Raw genomic sequence first — 18,628 nt, forward strand, 5'->3', positions numbered from 1 at the left:
CCTCCTGTCTTAGATCTAGGCCAGAAAGCTGACTCTAGGACAGGTGACCCTTCTTCCTTCTGTCTGCAGCCTTTTACCTCACTACCTCCCACTTCAGTAGCATGTGTCAGAATCCCTTTCTTTTCAAACACTGAATAATATACCACTGCATGGACTTACTAGATTTTTTAATCCATCCATTTGTCAAGGACCATTGGGAAAAAGCCCAATTGCTTCAACACCATAGATGATCGGCTTGTTAAGTGGTGGCTTCAGGTGACAGCCACAGTAGGATAAGCGAACTACATCACTGGGCAAAGGCAAAGATAGGACTTCACCTCCAACTGAGCTCTTGGCTTGAGATGTTACCTCAATTCGGTGGTTGGAATTAAGTGCTGGAGCTGGAGTGGTACAGCAGCTGAGGAGCTTAAGCCCCAAGAGTTCTGTCGGGACAAGAGCTTGGCCTCCATGTACTTCTTGCATGGATCAGCTAAAAGCAGCCAAACCCAGGTGAGGTGAATTTTGAGAGATCCGCACTGCCATCCTAAACACAACCCAACATACACCATCCTGGAGACATCTACCAGCTTCTGGAACCAAATTAACAGCAGGGGTTACAGGGGCATTTCCAGGGAAGCTTGTCCTCCTGAAACCCTTCCAAGAGAAAGCCAGGGGAGCGAGGAACCAGGAAGAGCTCTAGAGGGGAGAAGTGTGGTGGCTGGAGCTGCAGGAAGGCTGACCCAGAGGGTGAAGCTGAATTGAACCAGCCAGCTTGGTGAGGACTGTGGGATGTGATTCATCAATCCCTCCACTGCAAAGACTGGGAGCCCTTCCAACTGTGCGCCAGGGCGCTGCGGATCTGTTGCAGCCTTGTGGCTGCCTGGTGTTTTCCATGGAGTCTTTTCCTGATGGAGTCTTACTGACCTCTCTTGGCCTTTTGTGTTTACAGCTCTGAGTCTCAAGGCATCAGAGGGGCCAAACTTGGAGGGGAAGGACATGAACTCAGTCTTTACCATTACCATGGCTGCATGGGGGGCCTGGAAAAGCACCTGGGTCTCAGGGCACAGAGGTCACCAGGGGATTAACCCACTGAGCAAGATGCAAGGAGGTGGCCAATAGGAGGTGGGTGATGGGGGCTGCCTTTGTAGGGCGATCCCTCAAGGTGCTCTTCCCCTGAGCTCTGCTCTAGACCACCATGAAGGGAGCAGCTTTGCCTGACGTGCTCCACTTCGTGGAGCAAACCACGGACTGTATCCTCTGAGACCCTTCTTCCTTTAAGGTGTGGGTATCAGGATTTGTGCCAGCCACAGGAAACCTGGCTGCACAGGGGTGTAGCTGGAGAGAGTGGATTGTGGTAGATGCTGTTTCTGTCTAGTGTTTATTCTCTCCCAGTTCTTGCCAATAGGGCCAGTTTTGTTGGAGGTAATAATATACACAGCTAAAAAACAAATGAACAAATAAAAAACAAACCAACAAATATAACTTCCCAGGATTTAAGTGTCTTCACTGCAGATTAATCTTGTCATCTAATCTCTTGTTAGCTTCTCCAGGCTTTGAAAAGCCTATTTGCCTTTTATGCTTTTCTCTGTTCTCTGTTCCATTTAGGAATGAAGAGATGATTGTTGAAGCACAGGCAATCATCTTGCAAGCACGGCAATGAATATTCCATGGTGGGGCCCCTGGGCAGCCAAGGTCAACTGTGTCCACCTTTGGCTGCCTCTCTGGACTCTCTGTGACATGGGACAAGGAGGAAATCCTCCACTGTGGTTCAAGCCTTTGAGTTTAGAGTCCCTGGTAGCTGATGCAGTCCTTAGGTTCGAGAGGCCTGAATTTCTGAGGCCCAGATGGATTGCGTATGGTCAGGAGGAGGGCCAGGCACTCCTCACAGAGGCAAAGCAATTTGCCAGAACCAGGAAATGGGGGTGTCCAGGCCTCAGGATATCTCTCCCGCCAACCCTGTGAGCTGCACGTCCCACTTCCTGTCAGGACCCTGAGAAGGCGACAGCCAGTCAGTCGTCTTAGGGGATGCTGCCAGCGTAGGAGAGGGGTGGAGTAGGAACAACTCTGGGAGTGGCAGCCCAGCTCGTCTGCCATCTGCCGTGGCCATGAGGTCTTTCTGCCTGGGAACAATAGAAGACCATCTGGGAAAGAAATGTCGGGGACACTGGGGCGTCCAGGAGTCAGAGAGGCGGCTGGAGGAGAGAGTAGAGTGGGCAGCTTAGGGCTGGAGTGGGAGGCATCAGGGCCAAGGGCTTGACAGTTCAGGGGACTCCCTGCCGGGAGGTGCGATAGCTCCAGCTGTCTTTCCTTTCCAGGAAGCCCCAGAGGTCCCTATGCACGTTGTCATCAGATGCCAGAGTTGCCATCAATTTGGGCAGGGATGGCAGCAACCCCAAAGTCACTCTGCCAGACCCGGAATTAGTGAGAACCTTAGCTTCACAGGTCGCTCCAGATGCAGGGTGGGGGCACCGAGGGTCCCAGCCAGGCCATGGGGGGGGGGGAGGGACAGAGCTTCTTTAGCGGATTCTCTGAGACACAGTGGCCCAAGGGGTGGCTGCTAGTTTGGAAGAGCATCTGCCCAGCACAGGAAACTCAAGTCTACGTGGGAAACTTGGTGTCATGGAAGCTTTGCTGTAGAGATAATTCCCCAAATTGCTGAGGGACAAGGTCAGTGAACCTATCATCCGCAAGTTGAAAAAACGCACTGCTACGTGTGGGCTGCGAGCATCTTAGCCTAGCAATGCAGCCCGCTGCAGTGTCCCTTGATCCCGCTCTGACTGTGGCACTGACCTTGGGCTTCGGCGCGCTGCTGATGCTCAGCTGTGCCAGCCCAGCAAAAGATGAACTTGTTAAAGGTCTGGTCACTCATTTGCCAGTGTAATGAAGGGATGTGTGAAGTTGTGGACAGTTCCTGCATCCTGGGGACAGGAGAGAGCTGTGGAGAGAGACTGGAGACTCCAGCACACCAACCACAGTAGCTGTTCGCTTTTTTGGCATCTCCTGTGCCCAGAATAGTAGCAGACGTAGAAGGAGAACTAATGTTTGTCATTCATAGGCCAGAACTACTATCTGTTGAATTCACGAAGGAAAGAAGCCCGAAAGTGGCTGTAATCCTGTCCCCAGCAAGCCAGATCTTGTGGTCCTCCTCTCTGTACATATTAAGTCAATGTTTCTTTCAAACCCAGGTCCCTGGACCTCAGCCTGAGTGACACTGGGGGCTGGGTCATTCTTTGCCTTTGTCACAGGGGTTTTTTGTACATTGTAAGGTATTTAGCAGGGTCCCTAGTCTCTATCACTGGATTCTGGTAACTTCTCTTCTTGAGTCCTGGCAACCAAAACATCTCCAACCCCTGCCCTGTGGAAGGGCCAGCGGCCCTGCTCATGGCTTCCTGTTTGTCTTCCAGCTTGGGGCAGTTGGAATGTCTCTCTTTCTTTGGTGGTGAACGGTGGGACAGCCTAGCTCTGTCTTTTTGGTTATCCTGTGTTTCATTTAGTCTCTCATGGTTGTGGAGTGGATTAAAGTGGGCATTGGTGCACGCACATACTGTTCCACCCAAGTGGGAATGTTCTCTCCTCTTGTCCTTCAAGAGCGATGTCCTCCTCCAAGCACAATGGCCTGGGCAGCTTGAATGCTTTTGTAGCACTGACCATCAATAAGCCTCACTTGGCAGGTTCTACTTTGGTCTGTCACACATTGGTCAAACTTCTGCCAGGCAACAGTTCCTTTATGGCCTTGTCTCTTGTCTCTGCTATTTGATGAGAGTTTTGGGGGTTCCTTTGTATTCCCTGGAATGGCTCAAGAACAGCTAGAATAAGAATGGATTTTTACAAACATGGAGACATCTCTCCTCAATTGGTGCATTGGCCTTTGAAGCTCGACCTCACTAGTCCTCAGTGCATTTTTAGAGTTTTGAATGACTTTGGCAGGTTCACTGTAGGGCAAAGTCTTCGGGCCATGTAATGATGGACATACATGCGGCCCTTCTTAGAGGGAGGGTGGCCTGGGTCCCTACTTCCTGAGGTGATCCAGGTTGACTCCTGTTATGCTAAGGTGGCTGACAATGTTCCCATTCACCCTCTGAAGTGCCCTGGTTTGGTGACAAAGTATAGGGCCACCCACTCAGAGCTACTAAGTCTACTCCCCTTATTTTATAAATACGCATATTAAGCAAATGACAGTTTCCCTTTCCTTGCAAAATATTTCCCCACGTTCTCCTGAAAAACAGGCACAGGCCTTGTGAGCCTGCTCGCATGTTCAGTGGGATGGGCACTGGTGAAATTCAAGGGCTCAATACAGGTGCAGGAAATACCTTCAGGTCCTCTGTGTCCCTTGTAATCTATGCTTTTTGTGAGGGATCTAGACTTGAGCTGGCGCTGCTTGGATGTGACCATGCTTGCTATGACTTATTAAAATCCTCAGGCAGCCCCAGCTTTCCCAGGCAGAGCAGCCTCCGCCTGTCACCCCATCCACACGCATCTGACCCTGGGGACGGGATTCCTTGTCTGGGAGCTGGCAGCTCAGCCGTGCGATTTCACCACAGGATGGATCAGTTTGAGACTGAGCACACATCTGTTGCCTCTCTATGTGTCCTCAGCCACGAGGGCGCCCACAGTGTGGCCCTTCCACCTGATTGGTTTCCAAGGAGGAACCTGCCCAGGGTCACAGTTCACCCCTTCTTGGGCAATCGGCACCCAAATAGGTATAGCTGTTTAAAGACAGTTTCCTGTCCTCAGATTGGGTAATTTCAGGCCATAGGTCCCATAGGTGTTGCCAATTTAAGACCAAAAGATGGCTTTAATGTAACATGAGTTGGGAGAGCCCTCCAAGGGCAGGCTGGTAGGGAAAGGGCTTGGTGGATGGTTTTCCTCAAGACCGGGGGGTACTTCTGGCCTTGGGCTCCTGATTTATGTCCATGCCAGTTCTCCAATCTCCTTTTCTGCTTTCTTCAGAGCAGTGACAGTCACCCCCTTTTCCTTGATGTCCCCACTCGGGACATGATGTGCCTTCTTGGTATCCACAGGGTTCTGCCTATTGTTCCCCAGATGGCTGGAATGGAGGGGGCCCCTGGTACTTGGAGGCCAAGAACAGTTTGTGGAGCCCCAAGAAGCAAATTCTCTGCAGATGGTGTCCCCCTAATCCTCTTGCATTTCTCATAATCCAGCTCAGTTCTGAGGATACTGGAGGTGGCAGTTGGGTCTCCTTGAATGTGTGTCATCTGCTTGGTATCCACTTGCTGGGATGGGGTTGTCCAGGGGGACACACCAGCTGCAAGAGAGGCAGTGTCCCTTTAGCCTGTCCTTCCCTTGCTGGACGTCACCCATGCTCAAGGCTCTGGGAGTGACACCATGCCCATGAGCTCCCTGCACCACGGTGAGCTGGCAGCTGCTGGTCTGGCGGGGTCAGTGTCCGAGGGGCAGGGCAAGGGAGTTCTGGCTCTGGGAAGTCCCTGGAGACAGAGGTACTGCCTGTGCAGCAGGCTGGCGGGGATGCAAGGTCAGGCCTCTTCCTGCAGCCTGCCCAGGGCGGGTCGTGTTGGAACATGGGGTGGCAGGGTTGCAGGTTGCTGCTCGCTGATTTATGGGATGTTAACATCCCAGCCTGTCTGGTCCTCCCACCTGGACCTGGAGGGCGAACAATGCAGGGGCTGGAGCCAAGAATCCCTCCAGAGGCCACTCCTGGGGCTCTGCACTGGAGGGGTGGGACTGTCCCAGGGCTCTGCAGATGGGGGACAGCTGGGCCTGAGTGGCTTCTGGGGAGGGGGCCCGTCTGCTGCTCAGAAGTCTCTGAGGAGCCAGGGCAAATGCAGAGGCCAGGGTCCCTAGGGAGGGCCTCATCCAGTTTCCCCACCTGCGTCAAGGTTGACATCTGTGCCCTTTCTGAAACTGAGGCTTTGTCCATGGGGAGGATTCTCCCTGCTGGCTGGGGACTGTTGCTACCCTCCTGGCTGAGGCATATTGATGAAGCCCACGGGTGGGGTGCTTGGGGACTTTGTGTGGAGTGTAGATGCATGGCTGAATCTGTGTCCCTCAGTCCTGCCCAGCGTGGTTGTCCCCGAGCCTTGGCTCTGTGCCATCCCACCACCCACACCCTCCAAAGGCTCCCTGCAGGGAGGAGGATGTCCCACTCCCAGCTGCTGCAGAGTGACTAGGACGGGGTGAAGGCCACACACCCTGGTGACACAGCCAAGGAGGAGGCTCTGGGGGGACACCCATCCCTCCCCGGGGTGGGGGGCATACAGCCCAGAAATACATCTCAGTCCCATGGCAAGTATGTGCCATGGAAGAGTGGGACCTCCATCATTCTTCTGTCCCCTCTTAGCCACAGAGGCACCTTCCAGATGGCCTAGGGAGTCAGTGACTGCCAATGGGCCTGCCTTCCTAACCCAGGGGAAGAGACGAGCTCAGAGCCATTCTCAGGACCATTCCGTTCAGTGTGTGTGCATGTGCGTGTGCGTGTGCATGTGTGTGTGTGTGTGTGTGTGTGTGTGTGTGTGTGTGGTGTGGATGTGTGCAAGTGTGGATGTGTGTCCATGCAGTGCACACGTGGTGTACTCACATGTGACGTATGTGGGATGGGGCAGCCCTGGCCTGGAAGTCACATGCACATCGCAGTGCTGGCCAGCCATGTGGTGCTCTGCTTTCTGGGCCTCAGTGTCCCAGAGGGAACAGAGGGGACATATTAAAGGGACCCGGGGTTCTCCATGGCTTCATGACCCATGCATGCGGTGCCAACAGCTTTCCCACTCCAGTTAAGTCACCGCACTGCTTCCAACCTTTCCCTGTAAAACACATTTTCCAATCCTTTAATCATCTTGCTTATTTTCCTCTGAACTCGCTCCAAGAGCCCTGTGTCACTGGATAAGTATGTCATATAAATTAGTCAGTAAATCAATCTGTCAGCGGACGTTCTTGAGCAAGCCCCGCCTGGCTCACTGGAGGTATAGGGCTGTTACCATCCAACCACACAGGAGCAGAAAGGGTTTCCACCCTGCCTCAGACCCCAGTTCACTAGCAGAGCGGAGCCCGAGGCACTGGGGGCACACTGGGAGGATGTCCCTCCACTGAAGGCCATGTTCCCCAGAGATCAGGGCCTTTCCTGGTCCCAGCTGTAATATTGGGAAATGCTACACATCAACATCCGTTGGGCACCTGCTCGGTGCAGAGCTCTGCTGGGCCCCGTGACAGTAATGACAATGGGCTTGAAGCAGTCCGTGGCCACCAGGGGTGGAGGCAGGGGCTAGAGGAGGGTAAAGGGGCCCAAGCTGGGAGTCCCAGACTTGAAGGCTGAGGCAGGATGATGCAGTGCAGATACAGCATGATGGATAACGAAGTCAAATGGCTCGAGGGACTGGGGTGCAGATCTTTATTTGAAGGGCAGTTTCATCACTGTTGGCTTGTGAACCTCCGGCAACTCATCTAACCTTTCTGAGCCCTGAACTCTCTAAAAGGACAGTGGAGGACAGTACCCACCAGGAAGAAACTTTTTTAACTTAGAATTTAAAAGCATTTTATTAGTGGGTTTTATGAGATGTCTTCGTATGTGCAGATAACAGACTTGGTCATTCCCACCCGTCCTTCCTCGCCTGCTTCTCTTTCCTCCTCTTCCTTATTCCCTAGGGTTTAAGCTCCTAGTATGCCTGCACACAGCAGGCGACCCGAAGCCTCCTCCCCTTCCTCTTGCTTGTGGATCTGTCCCCCTTGAAGGACCATCTTTTATTTATTTATTTATTTATTTATTGGTACCAGATCGAACTCCTAACCTCACGCTGGCCAGGGAGGTGCTTATGCTGCTGAGCAAAATCCTTGGCCTACCTATATTTTTGGAGGGGAGATATTGGGGACTGAACTCCGGGCCTTCACATCGAGCTACATTCTCAGCCCTTTTTAAAATTTCTAAATTTTTTTGTTTGGGTCTCGTTAAATCTCTAGGTTATACAGCCCAGCCTTGAATTTGCAATCCTCCTGCTTCAGCCTCCCAGAATGCTGGAATTACAGGGGTGTATCGCATACCTGGTTAGGCTTTTGTTTCTATAGTGTCTCCTATGCTTTGTGAATGCTCTGTCTTGGATCAGCAGTGTATTGCTTATCTTAACACCCATTTGCTGTACTGGAAGAACACTGGATCCTTGATCCAGACCTGTGCTGACCTGGTAAGGGAGTGTCCGACATCCGTCCAGAGTCCTGCTAACATGCAGGTTGCTGGGCTCCGCGCCCAGCGCTTATGATTCAGTGAGTCTGGATGGCTGATGGTTTACATCTCTAAAATAAAGCTGAGGCCCAGATCCAGGTCTTCAGTGCCTGGGGTGGGTACTGCGTATAGGAAAATTGTCCTAGAGGTCAGTGGCGCTTGGCTGAGCGGCTGGCCCTTCTGAGCTGCTTCTTTGTAAACCTGTACCTTACAGACCAGGTGCGCTGTAAGGTAGTAATTAGACTCACTGTTTAACAGCACTTTGTAAACTATAAAACACAATATGCCTATTAATAGCTTAATGTTCCCCTTCAGCTTTAACTTCCCTGTAAAGTGGGGATGATGATAGTAATTTTTATAAAGATCAGGTGAGATGATCTACATAAAGCGCACTGTGAACTGTAAAGAACCAGAGTCTTGTTCTTTTTACTTCCCTAAGCCTCAATCTCCTCGTCCATGGTACGGCAGGATGCCCAGCGGGCCTGGCCCAGTGCCAGCCCTGGTCACGTGGCAGCTCGAGGTTACAGAGGTGTATCGTGCAAACTTGGACTAGCAGGCTGGCTGCTCTGTGCTGCGTCCCTCTGGCCCCTTTGGTCAGAGCTGATGTGCCACCAGCTAGGATGTGCTGGCTGTTGGCAAAAGAGCTGCCAGCTAAAAATGGCTCTTTTAATTCAGAGCTGGTTGTCTGTAAGCAAGATGTCCAGAGGCGGGGTGGTTTGGAGTTGATGAGGAGACACTGGCATTCTCTTAGCTTTCTTTTCATGGTGAGTCAAGGCCCAGAAACACACGCACCAGACTTCTGCTGGCCAGTGGGAGGGGGCGTGGGAAAGGCTGGAGAGAAGATGACCAAAGGGGTCTGCAGACTCTGGTATCTCTTTCCGATGGGACTGGTGTCCTGTTGATAAAACATATATTAGGAGACCTCCCTGGTGCTGGGTGCATGGCCAGAGAGGCCCCTGCAAGACCCCCAGAGCTCACCTGGGCCCTCAAGAGAGAACCCTGAGCTTCCTGACAGCCAGAGCCTGGAGTCCCCACCAAATCAGCTCTTATCCCGGTGGAGTGGGCAGGGTGTTGGGGTCACATGATGCCCTGGCCCCTGGGGATTCACAAGTGAGTTCTGTCATGTCTCCTCCAAGTGTAGTACAGTCCTGGCACCTGCAGGAGGCCCCTGACAAGGACTTGAGGGCCAAGGATAGAAGCGCAAAGGCCATGAGTGAGTGGAATAGCAGGGTCAGAGAAGAGCGCAGGGAAGACCTTTATCAATGGGTTAGCTTTGTTGGCATCTGAGAAAGTCACATCTGTGGGTTTTGGACTTGTCCTCCTCTGTGAGAGTGTTACATCCACTGGAAGGGTGGATCCAGGATTTTCTAGGGAAGGGAAGCCTCCATGAGCTTCTCTTTCCCACCTGGGCGCAGGGGAGAACCTTCTTGGTGTCCCCAGAGCAACCATGCAGGACCCAGGAAGCTAGGAAGGTGCAGGGCTGTGTCTGATTTCCCTGGTTGGTGGTGTCAGTCACGATTGGTGATGGTGACCTCCCTAAAGGAGTCCCCAGCCTGTACCTTACAGCCAGCAAAGAAGCAGTAAGTGTGAGCATGAGTAGACCCCTTACCCTTTCAGTGCAAAGCCCCCGTGTTCCTGGGAAAGACATGGAGGCCACAGGAGAAGAACCGTCCTGTCCTGCTGCTCTGTGTGGTGCTTGTTTGCAAAGCTCAACAAGGGACATCAGGAGGGCAGCAGTGATGCCCAGGACACTGGATTTTAGAGCTGGCATCCCAATTCTGTTGGTGCCCAGGGTGCCTGAAGCATGTTAAAAATGCAGAGCCTAGGGGTGGGTGCTGGTGGTCTCACTGAAAAACAATCACAGGTTTCCTAGCAGCAGAAAACAATAAATTTTTGTGAGGCCATGGAGTAACTGGAACCCCTGTGCTGTGGGTGAGAGAGAAAAGGAATGGCCTCTGTGTACAACTATGTAGAGCATCCATGAAAAGGAAACCCAGAATCCCCCTGGGTTCCAGGAATCACCTTTCTGAGACTTGCCCCCAAGACATGGCAGGGCCTGGGATACTTGCACAGCCATGTTCATGGCAGCATAATAATCCCGATGGCCAAAAGTGGAAACCAGCCATGTGTCCATGAAAGGACAAGTGGGGATCCAAATGTAGGCTGTCTGCCTGATGCCACATCACTCTGCCTTAAAGATCAGGGAGTGCTGACACTGCTGAGACATGGACAGACCCAGAGGACGTCATGCCAGGGACACAAGCCAAGCACAGAAGGATGCCATGTGATTCCCTTGTACAAGGCCCTGGCACAGGGACAGTCACAGAGACAGGGGCAGCATGGGGCTGCTGGGATGGGGAAAGGGCTGCAGAGTCAGGTGGGGGAGAGAGTGGCCTTCTGGGATACCGTGGCATTGGCACACAATCACGTGGTGTACTGAATACTCCCCAGATACCTTGAAATGTCCCGGAAGGTGCATTTGGGTGTTTACTGTGATTTCCAAAAGACGAAAGTCACTGATGACAGTGGAGGAGGATCTGGGCCACACGCATCTGCCTGGGCCTCACCCAGCTTCCTGGAAGCTCAGCAGGGCTGGCTCCACTCTGCCTGGCTGCCCTGCAGCAGCTCTGCGCTTCTGGTTTGAATCCCAGCTCCCTCCTGAGCTGCCAAGGACTCCGGGGTTCCAGTCTCCAGTTCCTGTTTCCTCCTCTGAATGCAGTGATGGGAGCAATGTGACCCAGGTGTATGGGCCAGACTGGCAAGGACAAGGCCATCATAATGAGCTCAGGCCAACTCTGCCTGGCCTTCCCACAGCCTCTGCTGTTGCCAGCACCGCCGGGTCCCCATCGATCTCCCGGGCTGGACTCCGGGCTCCCCAGGGCAAGGATGGTCCTGTCTTGTTCTTTCAGGGCTGTGGACTTGAGGGACCAGCACAGTGAAGGGACACACAATGCCCGTGGTCAGGTGCCTCCTACCTTTGTCTTGGCTGATGAGCCCATGGCAGCGGTGGCCTGAGGTGGCCCCGCTGCTTCTGAGCCACCTCAGGCCACCACTCACCTGACCACCCACTCTCCTCTGTGGACTGCGGTTCTGAAGCCCTGGGGTGATGACCAAACCCTCGGTGATTAACCTCTATTTGGTGTTGCGGACCAAAGTTTGAGAACCATAGAAGACTTCTTATAGAACTGATTCTAAATATTCACACATTTCCTGTTTTCAGTTTCTCTCTACATTCCCAAAGAATTCAAAGCCCTGAAGAAATCTCAGAGTGTGAGGTCCATGTTTGGGGTGCTTCCACTGTGCCAAAGCATCTTAAATTGACTGGCTATCGACTTATAGTGGCTGAATGGGTGGAGGCTGGGTTTCGCCTCTACTGGAGCAGCAACTTCTGGCCTCGCACAAACTTGTCACGCATGTGGTAGGTGCAAGTGGCACATTTGGGTGGGACTCTGTCAAGCTGTGGTGTCAGCTGTCTCTAGTCTCTGGCTTCATGGCATCCTCAGGGGAAGCTGGTATCAAGTACTCAGCAGTACACAATCTGTTAGAACCATGAATAGGGCTTAGTACAGCCGGTGAAAGAGGCAGGGGTTTTCTTCTTGCTTTACTGATGGAAAGATCTAGAACGGTGGACAGACTAGCCAAAGGCCAGAGAGGAAAAGGGCCAGTTCCCAGGCCTCTGTTCACAAATACTGTGGCCTAACCTTGACCTGTCATTCTCAGCCATCAGTCTTTGCATGATTACAGGCAGGTGGCTCGGTATGTCCTCAAAGGACAGAGCATGACCGTAGTGGACAAAGCAGCCTGGAAGCTCAGCACAGGGCAGCCAAGCTCTCACAGGGCCCTCCGGTGGGTGGGCTACTTAGGGACACCTGGTTCAGCTCCCTCATTTTTGGAAGAAGAAACAAGTTCAGATGTGTGTTTTGAAGTCCCTGAGTGGCCCCAGAGAGACCAGCATCTAGGTCACTGGACCCAGCCCAGAGTGGCCCCAGTACCTGGTCCCTGCCAGGACCAGGGCCAAGCTGGGTAGGAGCCCAGCGCAGGCTTCCCAGAGGCAGAGCAGGGCTGCTGCGTCCAGGAGTCCAGGACGGCCCAGTCTTCCTCACCTCCCAAACGCTCCCTGGCAACACACCCCCTTGGACATGCTCTGGAAGCTACTGCTCACCCGCCCATCCCCTGCTCTCTCCACCTGGCCCTGGCCACATCCGCCAGCATGAGACAGACTGCGCCCCCTTATTGCCTGGCTTTGCCGTTTGGTTTCCCATAACACCCCGGCTGCTTCCACCTTCTGTTTTCACGGATCTGTCAGCATGTTTCTGGAACTGGTGCCTTGCCACACACTGCCACCTGCCCAGGTGAGGAGCCAGCCAGGCCTCGGGTGAGGAGGGAGTGAGTCTCAAGGCCCAAACCTTCTGGGTGCAGGGCCTGGGCTTTCATCCTATGAGCAGGGATGAGCTCGGGCAGCCTTTGTCAGACTCTACCTGGCAAATGGAAAACCAGCCGTTCCTCCTTCCCCTGACCCTGGCCACAAGGATGCAGAACCACACCCACACCCCCCCTGCTCCATTCTCTCTGTAGCTCCTGGCAACCACCACCGATAATGCACCTTTCCTATGGTTTTGTCCTTTCCAGAAGGTTATGTAAACAGAATGGATGAACACATATCAATTTGTGTCCAATCCTGTGTGTCTACGGCTTGCTCCTTTTCCTTGCCGACTAGTATTCCATGGCATTGAGGTCTCATCGTCTGTTTTAGCTCCCTTCTCCTTAGCTAGATGTCTGGGGTTCCCAGTCCTTGGCAGGAAAGCTGCTCCGAATGCTTGTGCTTGTTTTTTGTTGTGTGTGTGAAGCTAAGTTTTCACTTTGGGATAAAAGTCCAGGATGGGCCTTGCTTAGTTATATGACCTAGATCATATGATGGTCATAGCAAAGACAGGCAAACGAGTGAGGTTTAATTATCTTTTACCTGTATTATCATCATCTGAAAAAAAAAGCACTGAAGATTCAGTTTCTCTTGCTACCTTTTAAAAATGTGTGTCTTTGGCTTTGTTGTTCTTGCATTTGCACATTAGTGGAGACAGCCAGGGTGGGCTGTAGGGGCAGCTGAGCCCCGGGCCCCAGTAGTCAGTCCCATGGGTTTACCTCTCACTGTTCAAGGCCGTTGTCAGTCCAGGAAGCCCTCAGAGGCACTGTCCTGTGCATGGGACTCAGGGTTGCTTTAGCATTTGGGCTCTGCTGTACCAACTGCCTTAGCCTGACAATAGCAGGCCTGGTCTGCTCATGTGCCTTTGGTGTGAAATTGCCATCATAGCAGCAAAAGCCTATAATCCCACCATGAAGGAGGCTGAGGCAGAAGCACTTCGGTGAGATCAGCCTGAATTATGTAGCGAGACACTGCCTCAAAATAAATAAATAAACTATTATAATGCAATTTTGGGGTCTTACAACACACAATATATTATAACAAAATCTATTTCTTGAAAATTCTTCAAAGAGTTTTTAGAATGATTTTCCAAAATAGAAAAACACCTCAGTATTTCATGAAGTAAGAATTCCGTTCCTTGGAAAGTTCCCTGTATAAAGGGGCTTATACTGTGATCATTAGGGCATGCAAGACCTCCCTCTCTGGCTGGTATCATCACTCAGGTGAGGAGACAGGGAAGCCGCTGGCATTGTGCAGCCCTGCTCCCTGGGCTCCCAGTGGGCTCTCTGCAGTCTGAGATCTCTCAGTCAGTTTTCAAACTTCTCCTGCTACGAGTGTTGCCCCAGTGTGATGAACATTTGATTATATTTTGGAGGAGAATAAAGTAGAACCAAAAGGCAGTCAAACAAGAAACCTGACCAGGGTCCCAGGCTTGCAGTAAACACAACCCATGCCACAGTCAGCCAGTGCCTTCCCCTCAAAGGAGGACAAGAGCTCGGTGCCTTTGCTAGCGCAGTCCCTTGTGCTGCACATGCCGTTCATTTCAACTTTGCCAAGCTCCACGCCGTCCATTCGTCAGATTTGCTGGGGGGACCTGGCCGCAAAGGCTGTCTAAGGGGAGCTGGGTCGTGTTTCCCCTGAGAGCATGAGCCAGGCTCACCTGCAGTGCTTGAATGGCACTGTCTGTTAAATCCATCTGAAACATCGGCAAGAGGCCACACACGCTTGGGACAGAGCCACAGCTATGACCCTGGGGGACGCGAGGCTCAGCTTCCCTCTCAGAGGCATGGATGTGTCAGCTTTTCCCAGCAGGATGGGGCCGCAGGGTCCAGATATGAGGGAGCACCAGGTCCTGCAGAGCCATGGCCGGAGCTCCCGCCCCAGAAGCCCAGCAGCCCAGCAGCCCAGGCCTTGAGCTGCCATTAATCTGCTAAGCGGGTAACAGGCTCCCGGCGTCCTTCTGTCTTCTGTCCATCTCCTGGTCCTCAGCTCTGGTCCTCACAACTCCGGCTCTCTTTCTTCGGTAGAGAAGAAAGCATGGAGAGAATGAATTATTGCAATTCTTCCTTTAATGCTTTTCACATGTGCAACCGACTCCAATTCCTGCTTCATTCCTAGGCCTCCATGGGGAGCCGCTGTCTGGTGCTTCTGTGTCTCCTGTTTGCTTCCCTGCTGGGCGGTCCTCGGTGGGGTCACAGGGCCTGAGAACACACAGCGATGGGAGTCTCTGCATGGGCGAGCATAGCCAGCTGTGCGCGGCCCCTGAGCGTCTTGATGCTCCTCACAAGCAACGAACCTGGCCATGCAGGGGCAGTGGGCCTCGGCAGTTGTCATTGCTCTCGTGGACTCAGGCCACGTTCCCGGGGCTTGGCTGCACCTGCCTGGGCTCCACTCACAGCCCACCAGCTCCCATGATCCCTCACTCTGGGGCTGCAGGCAGGAAGGTGAGGCTGTCCCAAGATGCAGCTCCTTATCAGGAGGATACAGAGCCCTGAAAATCCCCCACCCCCGGAGCCCTTGCTTCCTTTTGGATCTCAGAGCATCTTTGATCTTGAGCTTAATCCTTTCTTCCTCTCCCTCTTCCTACCCCCCCCCCTTTCTTCTCCTCGTCTCCACCAACTTAGGGAAATAAACTCCTGCATGGGAGACCAGTCACCCCCAGTAACAGCTGCGTTAACTCCTTCTTGGCCGAGTGGCTCATCCTGCTGCCCCTAATACCGCCATAGGCTGCGGTCCCATGGTTATGGGGTGGGGGTTCTTCTTTACTATGCTTTCAGTGCTTCCCTTTAATGCCAAAGACAAGTTACCTGGTCTCCCTATAAGGCTGAGCACGTGGTAGGTGTCACTGTATTTGGGGCCCAGCTGGCTTGATGAGGGGCAGTATGTCCACAGCAGAGGATCACGTGCTTGACCCTGGGACCCAGGGCACTGTCACTCTGAGATCAGAGGCTGAACCTGGGGGGTTGGGGGTTCAAGGCTCTGCTGAGGGACGAGGCTGAGGGAGCCGCCCAGGAGAGCTCGGTCCCCCTCACCACCACGCTGCCCAGCAGTCTCTCTCACCGCTTGGCCTCATGTCCATTTTTTCTTGGCTTTCCTTTCTTTTGCCATGCTAGGGATTGAACCCAGAACCTTTCCAGTGAGCCATACCCCAACACCTTCTTCAAAGCATTTTGCTCTCTGAGCCAGAGTCTTGCTAAGTTGCTAAACTGCCAGTCTGGGCCCGACTTATGATCCTCTTGTCTCACCCTCTTTGCGTACACAAATTACAGGCCTGCACCACCATGCTTGGCCTTGTGATCTTTTCACCTAAGGTCTGCCTGTCTCTCTCCCTTGGAGGCTCCTGCAGGGATGGCTGGGAGAGTGTGGCTGGTGTTTCCTGGGCTGCACTCAGCTCCCTGTTGTCCCGGCCTCAGATTCAGGAGTCTGAGGCTGGTCCAGGCTTGAAGCTGTCTCAAGGAGCCCAGTGGACTGGCTCATCTCCCCTTGGCTGTTCCAGATCCATCCAGGAGCCATCTGAGCCCAGGCAGCCCCGGCAGTGTGAGGAGTTGCTTCCAACCCACCATGGGCATCAGGCCGGCTACGTTCCCTGATTGTAGGCGAGTGTGTTTCTGATTGCCTGACCTCTGACCCCCTGCAGCTGGATTATCAGATGCAGCTTTGGGGAATAGGCTTGTTTATAATGCTGGACACAAAAGGAGGAAGCCAGGGCCTAGAAACAGCAGTCCTTCCTGTGGTCCCAAGCCTTTCATCCAGGCCGGGCACTGGGAAGCCAGGCTGTGTGTGATCTGAGGGGGAGGAGGGCGAGGAGACTCCCCCATCCCACCAGGTAGCCTGGCACACAGGGAGTCACTCACCTCACCCAGGTGTCACTGCCCTGAAGGGCAGCGCTGGGTCCTTGTGGATGTCTGGCTGACTCCAAAGCTGCTGTCCTCCTGCCTCCTATAGACGTCTCCCACAGCACAGGTCACCAGTCCCAAAGGGCAGAGACATTTGTGTCCTGCGGCTCTTGCCATCATCACAGAAGGTGTGGGCGGTGGCGGGACTATAGTGTACTTGAGTGCAAGGGACTCCTTTTATAGATGAGGACACCGAAATGAGTTATCTGCATCCAAATCGCATCCAGTGTCTTGTGAAGCAGGTCACCTGCAGAGTCCATGAGTAGAAGATGGACAAGGGGCAGAGAGCCAGCCAGGGGCCCAAGCCCCATCACCAGGCCATAGCAGAGGACTCCCGTCCTCTGGGGACAATGAAACCTCTTCATCGGGATGGCTTGGTACACAGGGCTCCCTGGGGTCTTTCAGGGTCTGTGGACTCCAAGCCTCCTCTCGGGGGTCCGCAGCAGACTGAAATGCTGAGAGAATAGCAGAGACCCCCATATCCTACCACCCCAGCCCTCTGTGCCATGGCACTCACAGTCTCTCCTTGTGCAGGCTCTTCCCACCTGCAGCCCGGAGCACAGACAGCACTGCGCAGGGGGCAGGGAGGGGAGAGCGGAGCTGGAGCAGGGAGCTCTGGTTACTGAGATCAAAGGCTTTCCCTTCCTCAGAGTCTGGGCAGTCAGGCGCCTCCCTGCCCAGGGGCCACGTGTCGCCTCTCTACTCAGCCCTAACTGGGACCAGGACTAGGTGGGTACTAGTAAGGTTCTGTGGGGTACAGGATGTGTGGAGCCCTGCAGTCATGTGTGTTTCTGGGCTGTGCTCCTTTAGTTCACCCAGGACAGAGCAGGAGGCTCATGTAGGGCTGGGTATCCTGGGGTGGGGGTGACAGGCATGGTACAGAGAAGACCACAGGTCAGCTGAGGGTGCTGGGGCTTGGATATGGCTCCAGTGCACCCCACAGGCTTCAAGTACTGAAACTGAACTAGTGTTGTGAGGGTGGGCACTTGCTGTAAAGAGGGCATCTAGAGCAGGGGTCCTGGGGTGATGCTGATGATGAGCAGAGGCTGCCAGGGTGGAGCCCCAATGATTGAATCTGGTGGCTCCATACAGTGTGAGGCCCTGAGTTTGATTCCTAACACAAAGAAGAGAAAAAGGAGGGAGCAGTCAGAGGGGACCCACATGTTCCCAGCACTCACCATGGGATTTCCTGTGCTGCTTCGGGGCAATGCCAGACCAAGGCCATCACCAACGTTGATGTCCGGGGTCATGAGCCAAAGCAACCTCTTTTCCCAGTAAAGTGTTCCAGCCTTGTGTGTATCATTGCAGTAACAAAACTGACCAACCTAGAAGGACTTCTCACTGCCCCAGGGCCCCCTCTTTGAGGAGGCTCAGGTAACACCTGAGAGTCACTTCTCCCCCACTTTTCAGATGGGAAACCAAGTCCCAGGGAGGTAAAGTGCCTTCCTGAAGGTCCTGTGTTAGCTGCTGGCAGGTCTTCCTGCTGCTAAGCCTGTGTTGGTTTCCCTGAAGTTCAGCTGCTCTGTGCCTTTATTATTCTCTGCCTCTGTTAATGAGGCAAAGAGGAGACAGAAGCACACACTACACGGGTCCACAGCTTGTGCCACAGGAAGCAAAAGACCAGGAAGACATGGCAGTGTCTCGGGGTCTTGGCAGATGCATTTCTGGGAGTGATGTGTTCTGATTCCCTGGGGCGCAGTCTCTTGAGGATGGAGAGGCCAGGGTAGTTGGTGCCCTCGAGGAGGGGGAACCTGGGCAGGGAGGAAGAACCTCAGTCCCTGGAGGGGATGTTGCTCTGCCTGCAGGTCTGGGGCCTGGTGGGTGCTATAGGGCGCTAGTGACTGCAGCAGAGCAGCTGTGATTTCCTGCTGGGATGTCCCCCTAAACCAGCAGGTGCCCGGGAAACTGGCTGATTTGCTGCACCCGGGGTGTCCTACAGTTTCAGTGAGCAGCACCCAGGCAGGGCCAGTAACTGAGGTGGATACAGCAGCCAAGTCCTCCTCACACAGGAGCTCTGAATGCCCTGCTCTCTAGCCCATGGTCTCTTGCATCCCCCGCACCAATCTTCTGGACTCCTCCCAAGCACAGAAGCTCAGCTCACTGCCTGCTCACTGGATGCTTTCAGATGCTGAGGAAGACATGGGG

General features: G+C 53.5%; 1 protein-coding gene across 2 annotated transcripts in view; it reads left to right on the forward strand.

Moving 5' to 3' along the window:
• The first annotated feature begins 3,933 nt into the window (after positions 1–3,933).
• Positions 3,934–18,628, forward strand: part of Rp1l1 (RP1 like 1) — a 38,965-nt gene continuing 24,270 nt past the window's right edge. For both annotated transcript variants that reach the window (XM_063234955.1, XM_063234957.1), the window contains exon 1: positions 3,934–5,350. The gene's annotated coding sequence lies outside the window, so the exon portion shown is untranslated. The remainder of the gene's footprint in view (positions 5,351–18,628) is intronic.

This window comes from Cavia porcellus, unplaced genomic scaffold (assembly GCF_034190915.1).
Source record: "Cavia porcellus strain 051 isolate PalLab524CR breed Dunkin Hartley unplaced genomic scaffold, mCavPor4.1 scaffold_24, whole genome shotgun sequence".
NCBI lineage: Eukaryota > Metazoa > Chordata > Mammalia > Rodentia > Caviidae > Cavia > Cavia porcellus.